This window comes from Rhinoraja longicauda, chromosome 16, assembly GCF_053455715.1.
Source record: "Rhinoraja longicauda isolate Sanriku21f chromosome 16, sRhiLon1.1, whole genome shotgun sequence".
NCBI lineage: Eukaryota > Metazoa > Chordata > Chondrichthyes > Rajiformes > Arhynchobatidae > Rhinoraja > Rhinoraja longicauda.
In genome coordinates this window covers 27,708,405-27,726,898 of record NC_135968.1, presented here as the reverse complement: position 1 = coordinate 27,726,898, position 18,494 = coordinate 27,708,405, and the positions used below count along the sequence as shown (strand labels likewise).

The 18,494-nt window shown below is 41.9% G+C and overlaps 2 long non-coding RNA genes across 2 annotated transcripts in view; one reads left to right on the top strand and one right to left on the bottom strand.

Moving 5' to 3' along the window:
- Positions 1-7,071: 7,071 nt before the first annotated feature.
- LOC144600942 (uncharacterized) overlaps positions 7,072-18,494 on the bottom strand; it is a 52,126-nt gene continuing 40,703 nt past the window's right edge. Inside the window, exons 2-3 of the long non-coding RNA XR_013548204.1 lie at positions 10,922-11,114; positions 7,072-7,954 (exon numbers count right to left, since the gene is read on the bottom strand). This is a non-coding gene — a long non-coding RNA (uncharacterized LOC144600942). The remainder of the gene's footprint in view (positions 7,955-10,921; positions 11,115-18,494) is intronic.
- Positions 13,094-18,241, top strand: LOC144600941 (uncharacterized). The gene is made up of 3 exons (XR_013548203.1): positions 13,094-13,119; positions 15,525-15,592; positions 18,192-18,241. It is a non-coding gene; the product is annotated as an uncharacterized LOC144600941 (long non-coding RNA).

Genomic DNA, 18,494 nt, shown 5'->3' with positions numbered 1-18,494 from the left:
TAGCAAAAATTTAGATGTTCAAATATGCATCTTATCCTAACCCTTAATATCAATTCTTCACCAATTTGAATGCTGCCTAAATATTGTAATAGGATTCAAAATATTACTATTCCTAGATATGAGGAAAATTAACTAAAAATAAGATGCTGGCAAATGATGGATGGTTTGAGATTGATCTGCACCCCACTTCCTTTCCTCGAAAAAATTAGCATTATTTTTTTAGAGTGACTAAGCAAATAGTATTTTAAAAGGTCTGAGATACATTAAAATAATTTTGTATATAATAGTCAAATGAATTATGTATTGCTATCTGGTAGTGAGGATGAAAAAAGTAGTTATTCTAATGCCTTTAGCATTTTTCAAACCCATAAAGCTCTAAGAAATCAGTGTCAGCAATCAATTATTTTTGCTTTCTCAGCTCCCAAAGTCTAGTCTGCAGCAGCAGGGAACTAAAGAATGATTGATTGCAAAGGTAATTCCTACCTGTGGATGTCAGCAGAAGGTATACCTTTTCTGTAATAAGATAGGCTTGTATTCTACTAACATTTAGGGTTTGCACTGTTTCTGGAATATCTATGTCAAGGTTTCTGGCACCTAAAAACATTTATATTAGTCATTTCTAGCTTTTTTTCTAACCCTTTCAGATTACAATCTTAGAACAGTACTTCTGGATTTCATTGTCTGCATTCACTTAACATTATGCCACATATTTTGCAGGTAAAACGAATGATGCTATAACACTTAATTCTTTCCTTGTAGTTTCAGTACTTAATGAGTATACAATGCATCAAAGATATTTTTCCTTGCTTGCTTTAATAAAAGTGTTGATGTGATGTGAATCTGATATCTTTGGATAAATACAAATGATCCCATACCACTATTGCAAAGGAAAAATGGGTAAATTCTCAGTTTCCTCACCAAATGTACCCTTACTGGCATAACATCGAAAAATACCTTTAGTGGCATATCGTTAATGCAGAAAAATGTAGAAGCAGTTCACAAAGACATTTTTTTTAACTACCAAGTTCATGGAGAAGATACTAGGAGGAATGCTTAAAAATGTAAGCAGCAGGTTTTAATGGGTGTATGTGAAGAGGCAACGGCAGCATGGATACAAAGTTAGCATAGCAATAAGAAAGGGAGAGTCATATGAATTGGTGTTTTTCTGTTGGAGGAATGTTTGATGTTTGAACCCCAAGGGTTGAAATATAGAGAATTAACAAGTGATGCATTTTGGCAGGAGGAATGAGTAATGCCAAATAAATGTAAACTAAAGGTACAATTCTGTTGTAAGTATGGGAAGAGAGCGGTCAGAGTCTACGCTCGCTCATCTTGATTGACCATTCTTGGTTTTCACCAGCCTATATTTGGAATAAAACACATCTGTTGACGATATGACCAAGAACAGTACTGGATTTGGAACATTGAGGAGGAGCCAATAGTCGGGCTGCTCTAGAGGAACTGCTATGTGAGAGAGTGATGAAATGATCGCTGGAGATGTCCTGAGTATAACTTAAAAGTTTAGTAGGGAGTCGAGCAGGATCAGTCAATGTATTTAATAGCGAACAGAAATTGAATAAAACGGAAGTTGAGTTCAATCATGATATAGGTACAGGTCTATCGTCGATTTTCCGGCACCCTTAGTTTCAGAGCCTTTCTGGATCATTATCCATTTTACCGGACCAAAGAGGGGAGTCAAACGGTTACCGGTTGCTTTGGCCGCCCACAGGCCGAGATACCAGCCCGCAAAGTCGGCCTCGGAGGTCAGCTATGGGAACAGATCTGCCGGCTCTGGCCGGCAAGAGTTCCAGAGCTCAGCCACAGGAGGCAAATTCGACCCTCCCCAATCGGCCGTGAACGTCAGCCATGGGAACAGGTCTGGCAGCTCCGGCCGGCCGGCGTTCCAGAGCCCGGCTGCAGGGAGGGGGGCAAATTAAACCCGCTGATCAGCCGTGTAAGTCGGTTATGGGAATAGATCTTCTAATTCAGTCCAGGTCGGAGTCCCAGAACCCTGGCCGCAGAAGTCCAGAGATCGGCTAGTTCACCCGACCTAGGATTCACATATTCGGGGGGAGGGGGTGATTTCAAGTGCGCTTTTAAATGAGGTGCCGGACCACCAGTTTCTGGAAAATCGTATCTACAGAGAGAGCAGGTACACATGGTCAAAGAAAACACAAGAGTACACAAAATGATGCAAATACCAAGGCTGTAGAATTTTTCATTAAAATGGGCGTCGTACATTAATTATATCAATGGTTGTATGCAGTTAGAAAAGGAAAGATAAACTACAGAGTAAATGCATTTTAGTAAAACGAAAGCAGTTAAGCCAAGCAGGAATTTTATTTTTTACTCTAAATGAAACTGCAGGCCATGAAATACTGGCTATAATGAGATATCCATTCTGTTAAATTGCCTTGGTTTTCCAAATACGTCTTGCCTAAGACTTATCACTTTCTACTTCTTTTCATTTGCTACATGCCACAATTCCACCAGCCACCATATATTCTACAGAAGTCTACCATTTCAGACCAAGGTGCAAATTGGTGATTAAGCTTTGATATTTTCTGTACAATATTAAACATCATCAAGCTAGAAAGAGCATTCCATGAGTTAGACCCAGTGAAGAAGAACTTGAATATATTTTCAAATTCGTTTTTTATTTGGAAGGAAATCTGTAGGTGATGGTGTTATAGGCTTCCTGTCATTGTCGTTTTAGGTGATAAAGGTTGTGGATTGGCTGGAATAACCTTGGTAAATAAGTTTAATGTGTTTTGTAAGCACGGCAGCGCAGTGAGCTAGTAGTAGAAGGAATAAATGGTAAGGATGATGAAGGGATGCTCTTCAAGTGAGCTATTTAGTTCAGGGTGATGTTGAGCTTCGTGAGTGCTGTTGGAGTTATATTTATCCAAATAAATGAAAAGTATTCCATTCCTCACCTTTGGTGAAAAGGTTTGGGGTGTCATTAAGTGATCTGTCTATATAGTTACCATGTTTAATGCAGATTCAATACAGAGGACACTGCTTTAAAAAAAAAGATTATAGCCGCAAATGGCCAGTGCAAAAGCCTATTGAACGTTCGTGAGCAATAATGCAAATCAGCCTGTATGCCGAGGAATCAACCACAACACACAGCTGACAATTTTAATGGGTAGATTTGTTTTCTACGTGGGAATGAGAATAAACAAAACTGTTTGGGTCTCGATTGGGCTTTTGTGGCCCTTGACTGGGGAAAGTGTGTCATTTGGGGAGAAAACAGAACAAAGCTTCCAGATTACATTGAATATACAAACAAAGCAGTCCAATCACATTATGTTTTACCTCTTGCCTTTTCCTTATCCAACTCCATCAACATCCTCAAAGCTTCTAAATTTACATAGAATATACACAACAAAACAGCCCACTCAGTTTATATATGCTACTCTCTTGCCTTTCCTGATCTAACCATCAACATCCTCAAAGCTTCTAAGTTACATATAGAACAAAAAAGTCCACTCGGTTTATGCATGTTATTACCTTTTGCCTTTCCTGATCTAACTCCATCACCCATTTTCTTCCAGAGATGCTGCCTTACCGGCTGAGTTACTCCAGCATTTTGTGTCTAACTTTGGTATGAACCAGCATCTGCAGGCCATTTTTAAAATCACATTCATCAAGTTCGTTTCCCTCGTCTTTGCATTTTTGGGGATGAGCCGCGGCTGTAAAATTCCGAGCCAGAAATAAACAGATAAAAAAAATCAGTCGGAAACTCGATGAGAAGTAAGGAGTAACAGAAGTAAATCCGATCGGGGCTCTGTCGGTTGACGCGGGGACGTTGGGCCAGTCTCCGGGCCGACGGGCTGAAGGTTCGCGGTTGCTATTGACCTTTGGGCGGGCGGGCAGAGTGAGTGGGCGGGCGGGCGGTTGGGAGGGACGGTGCCGCGTGGGCTCGGCGGTTGAGTGTTGGAGGCGGAGTGGCGGGAAGCGGGCGCCTGGTGCTCAGGGCGCGGCGGCAGCGGGCAGTGGCCCACGGTGATGTTTCGTTGAGCCCTTCGAGGGACAGGGTATTTAACAACCTTTTTTTCGGTGGTTAGTCTACATCTTGAGTCTTGACCCTAGCTCCGCCCTGCGCTGCCCATGAAAGTCCGTTTATTTAACAGGAGGCCGTTAAGACATTGAAAGCTCGGTGCATTTGTTTAACAATACCCCCAAACCGTTGATTAAGGCCATATATTTTTCTTGGCTAGGATTTGTTGACCCACCGAGGGCCGATGGGACAAGCCCCATTTGGCCGTCACCCAAATGTCGATGCATTATAGTATATATTATGGACGGGACATCCCCAAGGGTGGGGGAAAGTGGTCTCGCTGTACGGGATTTCAGTTACATCGAGCTCTTTGTGAAAGGGACACAACTTGGCTGGGCGTTTGGTGGTGGACCGCCTGGGTTGGCGTTTGGTGGTGGACCCGCCTGCTCTCGGCAGCCGCCGCGCCATTTTGCGAGGGTATCATGGTTCCACCCGCCTCGCAGCTTTACCGGGTGGTTCATAAGAACAGCGGTTACAATGGTCAAGTTGGTGGACTATTAGCCAAAGTTCTTTTCCTTTCATCTGGATATAACTGAATCCTGACCTAGTAGTTGTGAAATTCAAAGTTTGGTGGTGGATAGTGATTATAAACGCTTCGTAAGGGTTTTTTTTTGTATGGCTTAATCTCCAGACCCACAAATATGTATGTCTCTATCTGACTCCCCAGTTCAAGGGCAATTCGGGATAAACGATAAGTACAAACACTGCCAGTGATGTCCACATCCCATGAATAAGTAGATATGCAGTGGGTAGACGCAGTCTCTTGCCCAGAGTAGGGAAAACCAGACTGGAGGGCATTGGTTTAAGGTGAGGGGCTGAGGAATTTAATAAGAATCTGGAGGGTAACCTTTCATGCAAAAGGAGTTAAGTTTATGGAAGGAGCTGCCAGAGGAGGTAATTGAGACAGGTACTATTGCAACACTTAATAAATATTTAGACAAGTACATGGATAGGACAGGTTTAGAGAGATATTGGCCAAATGCAGACAGGTTGGACTAGTGTAGACAGAACATGTTGGCCAGTGTGGGCAAGTTGGGCCGAATGGCCTGTTCCCACGTTGTAAGATACTGACTATAGCTGACACAAGCCTGATTTGGGATGATACCCCTCAACAACACCCATTATAGATATTGGTGGGGCACGATTGATATATTTACAATGAATGGTACTTTTGCCACTTTTCTCAATGTTTCAATTCAATCTCTTTCTGTGATATTATTTTTCTCTTCATGCTTATTGTGTGCTAATATCTAAAAATGTGTTCCAGAGTAGTGCTTAGGGCATATTTGGCTTTATTGCATAGACTGATGATGATGTAATCTGGAACAAAAACACTGTTGGAGGAACTCTGAGTAGAACAGCATCTGTGGAGACAATGGGATCGTTGATGTTCAGATTTAGTCCCTGCGTCAAGACATGATTTTATCTGATTATCTCTCTGATATCTAATATTCTGTAAGAAGAAATCTCCCCCAATTAAATGCTGAGTATACTGATGGACCTGGTGTCACCTGAGCCATGGTTCTGAGTACTATTTCTCACTTGGCCAGCTCTGATGTTGCAGTCAACTATATGCAAGTTTAATATTCTGCTTGACCCAAAATAAAGTTCTGCCTACAAGTAGTTGTCATCACCAAAAACATCTCTTTAAAATTGCCTGACACTGACCTTGTTTAATCTCATATACTACTGAAAACTCCCTCAGTATTGCCTTTGTAAACTCAAGATTTGCTCATTCAAATACCTTCAAGCTCTCTCCATCAACTTCAAGTTTTGTTTGCTGCCACCCCTATATTTGTGGCTGAACTAACTGCTTCAGTTTTAAAGTCCTCAAGATTCAAATGTCTTTATGGCTTGGCTGCTTTGAGACCTGCCGTCTCTAATCAATTGCTGTTTTTTAAAGATTTTCCCCACACTCTCAGTCTCTTGTGCATCTCTGATTTTAAATAAATAGCTAATAATCGTCTACAATTTGGAACCAAACTTTCAATCTTGATGTGCAGGATGGGACTGCAGGTGCTGGTTTAAACCGAAGATAGACACAAAAAGCTGGAGTAATCAAGCAGCATCATTGAAGAAAAGGAATAGGTGACTTTTTGGGATGTGACCCTTCAGTCAATCTTGATGCCTTAGTAATACTGAAAACAAGAGTTGAACTCTATGACCAGGGAAGTAAAGAAACTGTACCCTAAAATGAAATCTGAGAATGGGTGGAAAATACCACTGAATGAGGTTTCTATCAGTGAAATACAAAATAAGTTTGAGAAGTCAGACCTAAAAGTTGTTATAAATAACGTGCAAATATGATTATACTGAAGAGGGTACAGAGATATAAGTGGTGTTTAACTGTAATATTTGAAAGTTTAGATTTAGATATACAGCGCAGAAACAGGCCCTGCGGCCCACCGGGTCGCACCGCCCAGCGATCCCGCCCATTAACACTATCCTACACCCACTAGGGACAATGTTTTACATTTGCCCAGCCAATTAACCTACAAACCTGTAAATCTTTGGAGTGTGGGAGGAAACCAAAGATCTCGGAGAAAACCCACGTAGGTCACGGGGAGAACGTACAAACTCCGTACAGTACAGCACCCGTAGTCAGGATCGAACCTGAGTCTCCGGCGCTGCATTCGCTATAAGGCAGCAACTCTACCGCTGCGCCCCCGTGCCGTTGAATGTTCAAACATTATTGGGTAGTCAGTTTAATTCTCTTGACCAAATGGGAAGGAAGGGTAAATTGAGCAATTGTTGGCCATCTAATTTAAGAGTGGTGGGAGACTTGGGATCCAGGAATTGTTAAAGTTCGCTTTTTCTTAAAACAGACAACACACAAAGAGTTAGGTAAACCAACACAAGCTTTACTGGTTGATCAGCCAACGGGAGTGTCGGGATGTACATCAATCAAATATTTGTTTTTATATCAAAAAATACTTTATTCAAGTAATAAATATTTACAAAACATCTTCTTTTCAAAAACCTCATCCGACATTCCCGGAGGTTACACGTTCAATGCGGATATTCATTTCCACAGAATCCCTTATTTGGAGGGGCGTCTCCATCACACCCTGCCCCCCATGTCCAGCAGCGGAAGGACCCTAGAATGTGGTCCTCCCCCACAGAGCCTTGCCGTCGACCGCACCGAGCTTCAGTGCGTCCCTCAGCACGTACTCCTGCAGTCTGCAGCGGGCCAGTCGGCAACATTCCCCGACGGACAGCCCAACTGGGAGGTCAATAAAGCTCGGGCAGACCAAAGAGCGTCTTTCACCGAGTTGATGACCTTCATATCCAACCAGCACTTGACTGTCCCGAGCTACCACTCCCCAGAACAAAGACTGGACCGGATGTTTTATACTGTAAAGATCAAAAAGGCACATTCCTTAAGGCAATAGTCATGGTCCCAAAATGCTGTAGTCCGTTAACACCGTCCCGGCAACTCTGAGATTGTCTCTCTTACATAGCCAGGTACATCAAAGGAAGAACAGGAAAGACAGATTTCTAAAGGCATTAGTCCTGGTTCTAATATCTAGCAGCCCAAGCCCAGCAGTCTGGGTTTGTCTAGCAGTTCCCCACAAACTCATGGCTCATAGACAGATAGGTATTTGTCCATGCTACTTGGGCCATGGTTAGGACCGTCAGCAGAACGAGCAACATTCGTGCCATTCTTGCATCCAATCTTCTTGCAGTCGGAGAGATGTATCCAACGCGGGTGGTTTTCAACCGTCACTGCTGTCGGTGTAGTCAGCAGCACCTGGTATGGTCCGTCCCAGCGTGGGTCGAGTTTCTTGCGATCCCGATTTCTTATAAGTACGTAGTCCCCTGGTTGGACTATTTCGATCTGGTCACCCTCAGGTAGCGGCCTCTGGGACTCCTTTACCTGTAGATGTAATGCTGACAAAATATGGGTGAGCCGCTGAACATAGGTTATCATTTCATCGTTTAATGCGTGTAAATCTAAGGTTCCTTCATAAGTGATCCTTGCTCCCCAAGGGGTTCATAGAGGTTTACCGTACATAATTTCTGTTATGGTGATGATGGCGAGTTGTTTGGGGAGCTTGAGAGCAGATAAAAGGTTACTAACATAGACTGCATTTTTAATAGGTGTACCAGCGGAGGTGAGAAAGCCTCAATGTTGCCATAATGCAGCAAAGTCGTGTGCTACTCCGAAACCATAGCGAGAGTCAGTGTAAATGTTAATGCACTTATCTTGTGCCAAAATGCAGGCTCTGGTGAGGGCGAACAGTTCTGCCTGCTGAGCAGACACGGGGTTTTGGAATCGTCCTTCCTCCAACACTATTGTAGTTTCGCTAACAATGGAGTAGCCGGAAGCTCGCTGGCCCGTTTCAGGGATTATCATCGAAGATCCGTCCACAAACCAGGTTGACTGTGCGTTTTCCAGAGGAACATTCAAGAGATCCTCCCTCGGGTTGGTCAGAATTGCATTGGCTCGGGCACAGTCATTTGGAGGATCCATACATGGTTTGGGTGGCTGTGTCAGAAATGCTGAAGGATTAATCGTAGAGCAGTGCTGAAATGTCAAATTGGGGTTATTCAAAATAGTCAATTCATAACGGCCCAATCGTGCCTGTGTCAGGTATTTGGTTTGTCCCGCATTCATTAATGCTGTACTGTGAATACGGTAGCTGAAGCCGGAACCTGGCTTAGTATGGTTGCTGGGTTGGGTACAATGGCATGCATAGGAGTGACAATCTCGTTTATGGCACGTAGATCCTGAACTAGTCGCCATTCCCTGCATCCTGGTTTTGGGACTGGGAAGATTGGTGTGTTGCAGGGCGAGCAACAGTGTACGAGGATGTTCTGGTGTAATAGGGACTTGACCAGCTGTCGTATCCCAGCCGTAGCCTTGGGTTTCAATGGGTACTGGAGCACCGCGGGGAGGTGGACATCCGGCTTAAGTGTAACCATTACTGGGGTACAAATAGTCAGTTCTACCTCATGCGGTGACGCCGACCATATCTGTTCCTTGTCCTTGCTGTCGGGCTGTGGTTGGTGTCTTCAGATCGTTCCTTCGAGTGTCTGGCATGTTTCCCAATATTCCAGTGTACCTTGGGTGAAATGCTGTGTACTGAAACAACACGTTATTTCTGGCCTGGTTCCGTAATACATACACAAGATATCCCGACTCCTTTGCTGAATGTTCTGGTTTTACCGAGGCAGTGATGTGTGGGGCCACCAGGGAGGCACTCTGCTTCCACAATCCCTCCTCAATCTGTACTATCAGTGCCATGCCTGGCTCTCCTGATACACTTCCTATCAGTTGTACAGTGGTAGTTTTACCTTGCAGTGGCCCGAAGAAGTCACTCATCTCGGCATTGCATCCAGTGGGATCATAGAAGACTGTAACGTGTGGGTTTGCGATGTCTCCTATCGTGAGGGATGGTGGGAGATCTATTGCCCACCACTGTGGTGTGGGGAAATGGGAATACATCATCCGTCTGTTCTGTAGGTGTATTCCGCTGTCGGAGCAGGTGATTCCTGATTTTAATCCCATTAACAAGTCCCTTCCTGCCAGGTTACATCCAAGGTGTGGGGTGACAAAGATGAGAGTGCATTGTTCTTGGCCATAGATGACCATGAAGGGTTGGGTGAGGGGGTAACACCTTACTTTACTGTCCAACCCAGAGAGGCAAATTACTTTATCAGACATGCGAATGGCCAGATGTTCCTCGAGGTCCTGATTCAGGGTCGAGGGAGTTGCCCCAGTATCAAAAATGGAACCCTGGTATCCCCGAGCATCATGTTTGCTGTGGGTTCTTACTCACTCCCCGATTGATCCCTCTGGGTCAATCACTAAGTTTTGTGCACTTTCTATTACCTCGCTCATTTCTTCCTCTGGTTCCTCCCATCTGGGTGTTTTTTGCCTTGCTCCCAATTCTGGGGAGCTTTGTAGCGACGGAATGTCGGGGTATATGGGTGTTACCACCAGAGCTGCTACAGGCAAGGGTGCTATTGCTGCCGGTGGGGCATAGGGAGATGGGCGCCTCCCGGGATTATCCGAATCCTCATCTTCACTATCAAACAGGGTCGCCATGCCAGAAATAGGGTCTCCTCCGGAGGACTTACCAGTACTGTTTTTTTTTAATTAACCATCACTTGTGTTCTACCTCCTGCCTGTCCCTTAGTTCTTTTCTCTTGTTCCTCTGCCCACTGGCATTCCAGCTGCAACACTTTCCATCCTTTCATAGTGCCATCCTTGTTCCTTAACTCTATCCCTCTCTTACATTCATTATCCATCCAACTCCAATCCCTACTCTCCTCATGCTTCTTCTCTGCCTCCTCTTTCCATTCCTTAATTCTCTTTTTCCATTTCTTTCCTGCATCTCTTTCCCATATCAACATCTCGCCTTTTTAATAGTCTCTACATTCCAAGTTCCTCCTCCGGCCAGGATTCATCTCCTAATCGTTTTGTCAACTTATAACTTAACACTATAATCGTCGTTACTTTTTGGATTCAAATAATATGTTTAGGATTCAAATAACACATATATTGTACGGGCGTTCCCCCATCACTTTTGTCAGAATTGTTACCCATTATTGCAGTGTCTTTTAACACTTAATTGTGAACGACAGGCTTTTTACCTGCGGAGCCAATCTGCTACCGTCTTTCTTCTGATGGTCTATAACCCTTGTCAACTTTTTAACTGTATTATCCAATTTCCGACTACTTATTCACTTAGTAGCAAAAACATCTAAATTTACAGCAAACCTTTTCAGCTTACGCTGTCCAATTGCCGACCTCTAAGTAGCAAAAACATCTAAATTTACGACAAGCCTTTTCAGCTTGCTCTATCCAATTGCCGACTACTTAGTAGCAAAAACATTCACAATTGGTCTTACCTTAGTTGTCTGTATTAACGATCTCTGAGGAAACCAGATCAACCTCTGACGAGGGACCACATATGTTTCTGGGAGCTTCTTGGGGAGGTCAGTCTCAAAGGGTCTGAATAGACCTCAGTTTTCTCCCCGTCCGGTCCCGGTCACTCTGCAGCCTCTTACTCAGTCATTAGTTGATGGTCCCAGCGAGATCCTGCTGAATACGCCAATGTTAAAGTTCGTTTCTTCTTAAAACAGACAACACACAATGGGTTAGGTAAACCAACACAAGCTTTACTGGTTGATCGGCCAGTGGGCGTGTCGGGATGTATATCAATCAAATATCCAAACAGCACTTGACTGTCCCGAGCTACCACTCCCCAGAACAAAGACTGGACCGGATGTTTTATACTGAAAAAAAAAAAGATCAAAAAGACACATTCCTAGTCATGGTCCCAAAATGCTGTAGTTCGTTAACACCTTCCCGGCAACTCTGAGATTGTCTCTCTTACATAGCCAGGTACATCAAAGGAAGAATAGGAAAGATAGATTTCTAAAGGCATTAGTCCTGGTTCTAATATCTAGCAGCCCAAGCCCAGCAGTCTGGGTTTGTCTACCACTTCCCCACTAGCGAAAGCCTGCTAAAGAAGAATTACGAAGCTACAAAAGATAGTCCTGTATCCCCTCATGCATCTATTATGTATTTAAAGCATTTAACCCTTTCAGAATCAAATAAAATGAGTAGGTTTTTAAAAATGCATGTATTTGTTCCTCTTACTATCTGGCCACATAAAGGTGGATCTGAATTTTCAAAAGACTTTTGTGAAATCTTACAAATTTTCGTGCACATGGTTTAAAGGTGTAAAAGGGTAGAGATTTTGTTGACTGAAAATTTTAATTATTCTTCTATCCTTAATCATGATGTCCACCAGGGGTCAGTGCTTCATAGTTTTTATCGTGCAAATTGAGGCCTGAGGTGCACAATGAAACCGTGAAAGAGTGCTCAGTAAAAAGTGGAAGACTTGTAAAGGGTTAGTTGGACAGGAATCGAGATGGCAGCTGTATCTACATGTATAAAGTGTAAAGGATAGAAAACTAGATGAAAGTTAAAGGGTGTAGATAAACAGGATAGAGATTTAATTACATTTGCAGGAAGTTCAAATGCAGGGGTATAAAGGCATGAAAGGCCGTTGTGCTGTTATCCATAGAGATATAGCCAGAAAAGCTATATAATTAGAAGTATAGAAAATGGGAGCAGAATGCTGTCTCGCCATTTGAGTCTGCACTAACGTTCAATGCAATTATGGTTGTCCTTTATGTTAACTCTATTCCTGTTCTTCCCCCATCCTCCCACGCTCTTATGTCTTATGCAGGGCAATAGTTTAAATGCATGCCACTCTATGAACTGGTGCATGTGCCATAGTTGTGCGTAATAAATTAAGTTAGACAGTCAAAAGACTAAGCTTCTAGGATTATTTCACTTGTTATAAATTCACATGTTAGAAATTGCGAGCAGCTATTTAACTGTAACTGTATTAACCATTATAAAACAACCCATCTCAAAACTGCAAATTGAGTAATTTTCTAAGATTTCATAAGCCTTTACTTTTCGTGGAAATGTCAATGGAAAACTCTGAATCATTCCTAAATTGAAGCACCAGTTTCTTTGTGTTAAATGCAGTCGTCTTACCTATCATATAGCTCAAAAATCTATGGTTCAGATCACCATTAACAAAGTTTTTCAAAAGTAAGAGCTTGGTGTAATTTTCTTAATGTGGAGCTTTCATGTATTTGTAAACATTTTGTTTTAATTTTCAGGGATTTCTTTTTTGAAATACAAGTATTACCTTCCAACATGTCAGAAAAGAAAAATGGCCATTCCAAATTTGATACTGCAAAGTCTGTACAAATAAAGTCAAAAAATAAAATTATACAAAGTGGCATCATTGAGATGGAGAACATTATGGATAGTACCTCTGAAGTCGTCATAAGCGAACGTTTGCGTCCTAATTTTACAGTTAATAAATCTGTGTTAGAAGGTGGATTTGCTACCTTACCAAAAAGGAGGAACTTTAATTTTTGTGAGCTAGCTAAGGAATACTTTGCTGATTCAGCTCACCAGTCAAATAGTAACATGTTTTCTGCAAATAGAATCAAGGAAATGAATGGTGGATTATTTCAGCAAATGAGTGCAGACATTCACCAAAATGTTCACAATGAAGGTAATTGCTTATGTATTGTGTTTTAAGAACCTTATTTAATTTTGATATTATAATAATGAGGACTGTTTTATATCTGCAACCTTGGAAATAGCAAAACGTTTGTTGTGCGGTGGAGACGGAAAGGTATTCTTATAAAGATAAATGTGATCTAGTAGGCATTTCAGTTGTGTAAATGAGAAAAGTAATCTTCTGAAAATGTCAAATTCAGTTTGGATGCAATTGGAACATTTTAGATTATTCTCCGGTTTTGCATTACAGTTACATTGCCTTTTACCATACATTTTTCAAATAATTCTGTAAACAATGGCACATAATTGAAGGATTTGGGGATTTTTATAGTGTAAAGGTGCTGTACAATTGCACCTTGTTATAATTTGTTTTTTGCAGCATTTCGTCAAAGCTTTTTGATGGTGTTTCTCAGTCCATCAACCTCCCCATGCAAAAAGACAGTACAGCACAGGAAAAGGCCCTTTGGCCCACAGTCTGTGTCAGACATGATGCCAATACCAACTCCAATCTTCCTGCACATAGTCCATTTCCATCAATTCCCTACATATCCATCTGCCTATCTAAAAGCCTCTGAAAAACCACTAATGTATCTGCCTCTGCCACCATCCCTGGCAGCACGTTCCAGGCATTCACCAACCTCAGTGTGCAAAAATGAAAAATCTCTGCACATCTCCTTTAGAGTTCTGCCCTTTAATATTTGATATTTACATCCTGAATAATAGGTTCTGTCTGTCTACCCTATCTGCCTCATAATTCCTTCAGGTCTCCCTGCAACCTCCAGCATTCTTGAGAAAACAATCCATATTTGTTCAATCCCTGTAAATAATATCCCCTAATCTAGGCATCACTTTGGTAAACCACCTCTTCATCCATTCCAAAGCCTCCACATCCTTGTAATGTGGTGACAAGAATTGCGTGTAATAATCCAAATGCAGCCTAACCAAAGTCCAAAAGGAGTATGGAAATGCCATCATCTCATTTTCAAAACATTACATCTTGGACATATGATCTGAGATAAATATTGTCCTTTTATATATTTGGGCCCTTGCTGCACATTAGAAGCTATTTAGGTAAAAACAAAATTCTGTATCAATATTAAGTTAGTTGTCCATACTAGTTATGTGGATGATTTCAATGTTTTTTATTCTTGCAGTCTAATTGCTCCTTTAAGGATCAGCTACTTTAGTTCCTGAATCTCTTCATCTTGTCCTGACTTTTAGATGATGCTCTTGGGATCCAGGTGATTGAGGATCAGCTTGCCTCAGTGAACCGCACCTATGTTCATGTATATAGTTTACATTTTACCAAAACACTTGGCTTGCCTCTCCTTTATTGAGCAGAGGTGTGCATTCTCTGAGTCTCAGTTTTTTAAGAGAGCAGTTCCAAGCTTCACTTTGCTGATTCCCCCTTAATATTTCAATAAATTGTATTTCAATGGCTTGTATTTATAGAGCTCAAATCTTTGGCATATCCTGCAGTAATTGAAGAACTGCAGGGTCACCATTGTTATATTGTGGATACAGACAGTGCCTTCCCTATTTATTTTGTTCATTTTCTTTTGCTGCCTTATTGATCTGGGAATGCAAGGAAATGCTTTCAATTCTATGCCAACCTTGCGATCTCTTCCCCACCCCTTCACCATTTGCAAACAGATGAATGTAAATTTCTAAACTTGCTGGTTGAGTTTTGCCTGTAGCACTGTGATGATGGAATTCACATAAAGTATAGCTGAGGGTGGGATGATCGGCAAAAGATTTCCAAAACAAAGTTACCTCACTACTTGCAGAAACTACTGCCTGCTCAGAATGTGCCACTGGAGTTGGGTTGAATGACCATCTTCATAAAGGCTGGATAATCAGTGAGGATACTAATGCACCTTCGATTTAAACCAGCATCTGCAGTTTTTTTCCTACACTGGATACTAATGCTAATGGTTCTGGGTAGAGGATCAGGACAGCAATATTTCAGGATATTTTTAATCCTTTTTTAATTGTTTTTGAATGGCAGGATTTGAAAGGCTTTGACACTTGGCAAAGATTGTAGGGCATATGTTTATCAAATATTGTTTTTAGCTGAAAGGGCTTTTACTGCTTGACAGCATGACAGTCTTATGTTATGAAAGGCCTTGATTCATGCTCCTGCCACTTTAGGATTGGGTTGGCTTATGTGTGGCAATGTGAGTTTCTGTTAGCACTAACTTCTTGCCCATTATAGTTATTCTATCTAGCTGCCCTAGCTGACAGAATAGAATCTGAATTTTCGAACTTTGCAGTTCAGTTTTAAGTGGAGGTTTTTATTAACAATCTTGTATTGCTAAACAATAGTTTTGTTGGACAATTGGTTCACACACCCCCCAAACCCCCGGCAATAACTTTAAATTGGCTTTTGTTTTGTAGAGCACAGTGATCAGCATCAAGCCATTGTCCCCATTATTTCTCCTTCGACATCAATTGAGGTCCTTGGTGTAAGCAAGTTTTAAAACTTATATTTATAGTATTATTCTTTGTCAAATGTTTACTTTAGTTTAAAGATACAGCATGTAAACATGCCCTTCGACCCACAGAACATGGCACAACAATCACCCATACACTAGTTCCGTCCCACACACTAGGGACAAATTACAGAAGCCAATTACCTTACAAATCTTTGAGATGTGGGAGGAAACCAGAACGAACACCCAGATAAAATCCACACGGTCACTCAGAGACCGTACAAACTGCATACAGACAGCACCAATAATTAGGTTTGAACCCGGGTCTCGGGTCCTGTAAGGCAACAACTCTACTATTAATATAGATGACGAACAACAGTGCCAGTCTTTTTCTGAAAGTATTAGTAATACTTCACATTGAATCCACCCAGAAAATTCCTAAAAGCCATTTTATTGCATTCACTTGTTTGTTTCATGATTTTGGGGCTTCCTTCACTGTTTCATTTAAGAATTTATATATAAAATCATAGCCTATCCAGCCTCTCAATAGACAATAGGTGCAGGAGTAGGCCATTCGGCCCTTCGAGATTCAATGTGATCATGGCTGATCATTCTCCCCATACTCCCTGACTCCGCAATCCTTAAAAGCTCTATCTAGCTCTCTCTTGAATGCATTCAGAGAATTGACCTCCACTGCTTTCTGAGGCAGTGAATTCCACAGATTTACAACTCTCTGACTGAAAACGTTTTTCCTCATCTCCGTTCTAAATGGCCTAACCCTTATTCTTAAACTGTGGCCCCTGGTTCTGGACTTCCCCCAACATTGGGAACATGTTTCTTGCCTCTAACGTGTCCAACCCCTTAATAATCATATATGTTTCGATAAGATCCCCTCTCATCCGTCTAAATTCCAGTGTATACAAGTCTAGTTGCTCCAGTCTTTCAACATACGACAGTCCCGCCATTCCGGGAATTAGCCTAGTTAACCTGGGCTGCACGCCTTCAACAGCAAGAATATCCTTCCTCAAATTTGGAGACCAAAACTGCACACAGTACTCCAGGTGTGGCCTCACTAGGCCCCTGTACAACTGCAGAAGGACCTCTTTGCTCCTATACTCAACTCCTCTTGTTATGAAGGCCAACATTCCATTGGCTTTTTCACTGCCTGCTGTACCTGCATGCTTCCTTTCAGTGACTGATGCACTAGGACACCCTGATCTCGTTGTACGTCCCCTTTTCCTAACTTGACACCATTCAGATAATAATCTGTCTTCCTATTCTTCCCACCAAAGTGGAAAACCTCACACTTATCCACATTAAACTGCATCTCCCATGCATCCGCCCACTCACACAACCTGTCCAAGTCACCCTGCAACCTCATAGCATCTTCCACACAGCTCACACTACCACCCAGCTTTGTATCATCTGCAAATTTGCTAATGGTACTTTTAATCCCTTCATCTAAGTCATTGAATAATTAAATGTATAATTGAAATCCTCTATTCCCGGTAACATCCTCATAAATCTTTTCTGCACCTTTTTCCACTTATAGCATCCTTCCCACAGTCAGACAACCAGAACTTCACACAATACACCAAGTGTGATCTTGCCAACATGCACACGTGTACGTGTAATATGAAGTTCGAACTTCTGTATTTGGTGCCCTGACCGAACAGCACCTTCATCACCCTGTCTACTTGCGTCACTGCTTTCAGGGAACTATGTACCTGTGCTCCTCAGTCTCTCTGTCCTTCTGCACCTTCCAGGGTCTCAACATTTACTGTGAGAAAGGCCAAGAGACATGTCCTGGTTTAATTTAGCAAAATGCAGCACCTCACACTTGTCCAAGTTAAATTTTATCTGTCATTCCTTGGCCCACTTTCTTATTTCTAGATCCTGTTGTAATCTCACATAACCTTCACTACACTATAATTTTTGTGCTGTTCATAATCTTGCTAACTATTTTCACAATATTGTCAACCAAATTGTCAATATAGATGACAAACAACAGTACACCAGACACCAATCCCTGCAGCACACTAGGCTTTCAATCTGTAAAACAACCCTCCACTACCACTCACCACCTCCTTCCTCCAAGCCAGTTTTGTATTCAATTGGCTATCTCTGCTTGGATTCCATCCTTCTGTCTATCTTCTTTGTTTGATCATGCCTTATTTTTGTGCCCCCGTCACACGATAGCGCGACAATTTTAGGCCCACCTTACTCACCATAGTCCTCGGGTCACCTTAATGCAAGTTTCATTCAAATTGGTCTTATATTTTTAAAGTTAGAGACATTTTAATGTTTAAAAAATCACTTTACCAGTCCCCATGTCCTTCTTCAGTGTTCGACGTTACAATGGGACCTGCCCGAATGACGGGAGTGGTGGCCAATGGGGGGCACGATGACCGCTGAGGGCGGGACCCGCCAGAGTGACTGGAGTGGCGGCCAATGAGGGGGAGGGGGGCTAACTTTAATAAATGCGCCACCCCGACCGGCGCCCGTCACTCACGTTGTTGACCTCAGTACAAATAATTTGAAATATTATGACAAAAGCCGTAAGGATAAAATGATTTTTATTATTCAGTGATTTTGTCCAGCTCCATATTTTTAAAAATATGTTTCCTTGCAGAACTCTAGTCCTGAAAAACTGTCTGCCCCATCTTCACTTCCTTCTCTCACTATGTCTTGTGGTAATTGTGGACATCAAGGTGAGTTTTGTTTATTATAATAAGTTTTTTTTAAACTTCCTTGTTCAGTCTTAACAATTACCAAAAATATTGTTATTGTTAAAGAGGATTTAAAAAAAATCACAAGGGGCATGACTTAAATAATTTAATATGAGATTTATTGTTAACAACTCTCAAGTGATTACCACTAGGTTGTGCCTTGAATTCCCAGTCTCAGTTGATTTTTTTTATCTTGGAGTGATAAA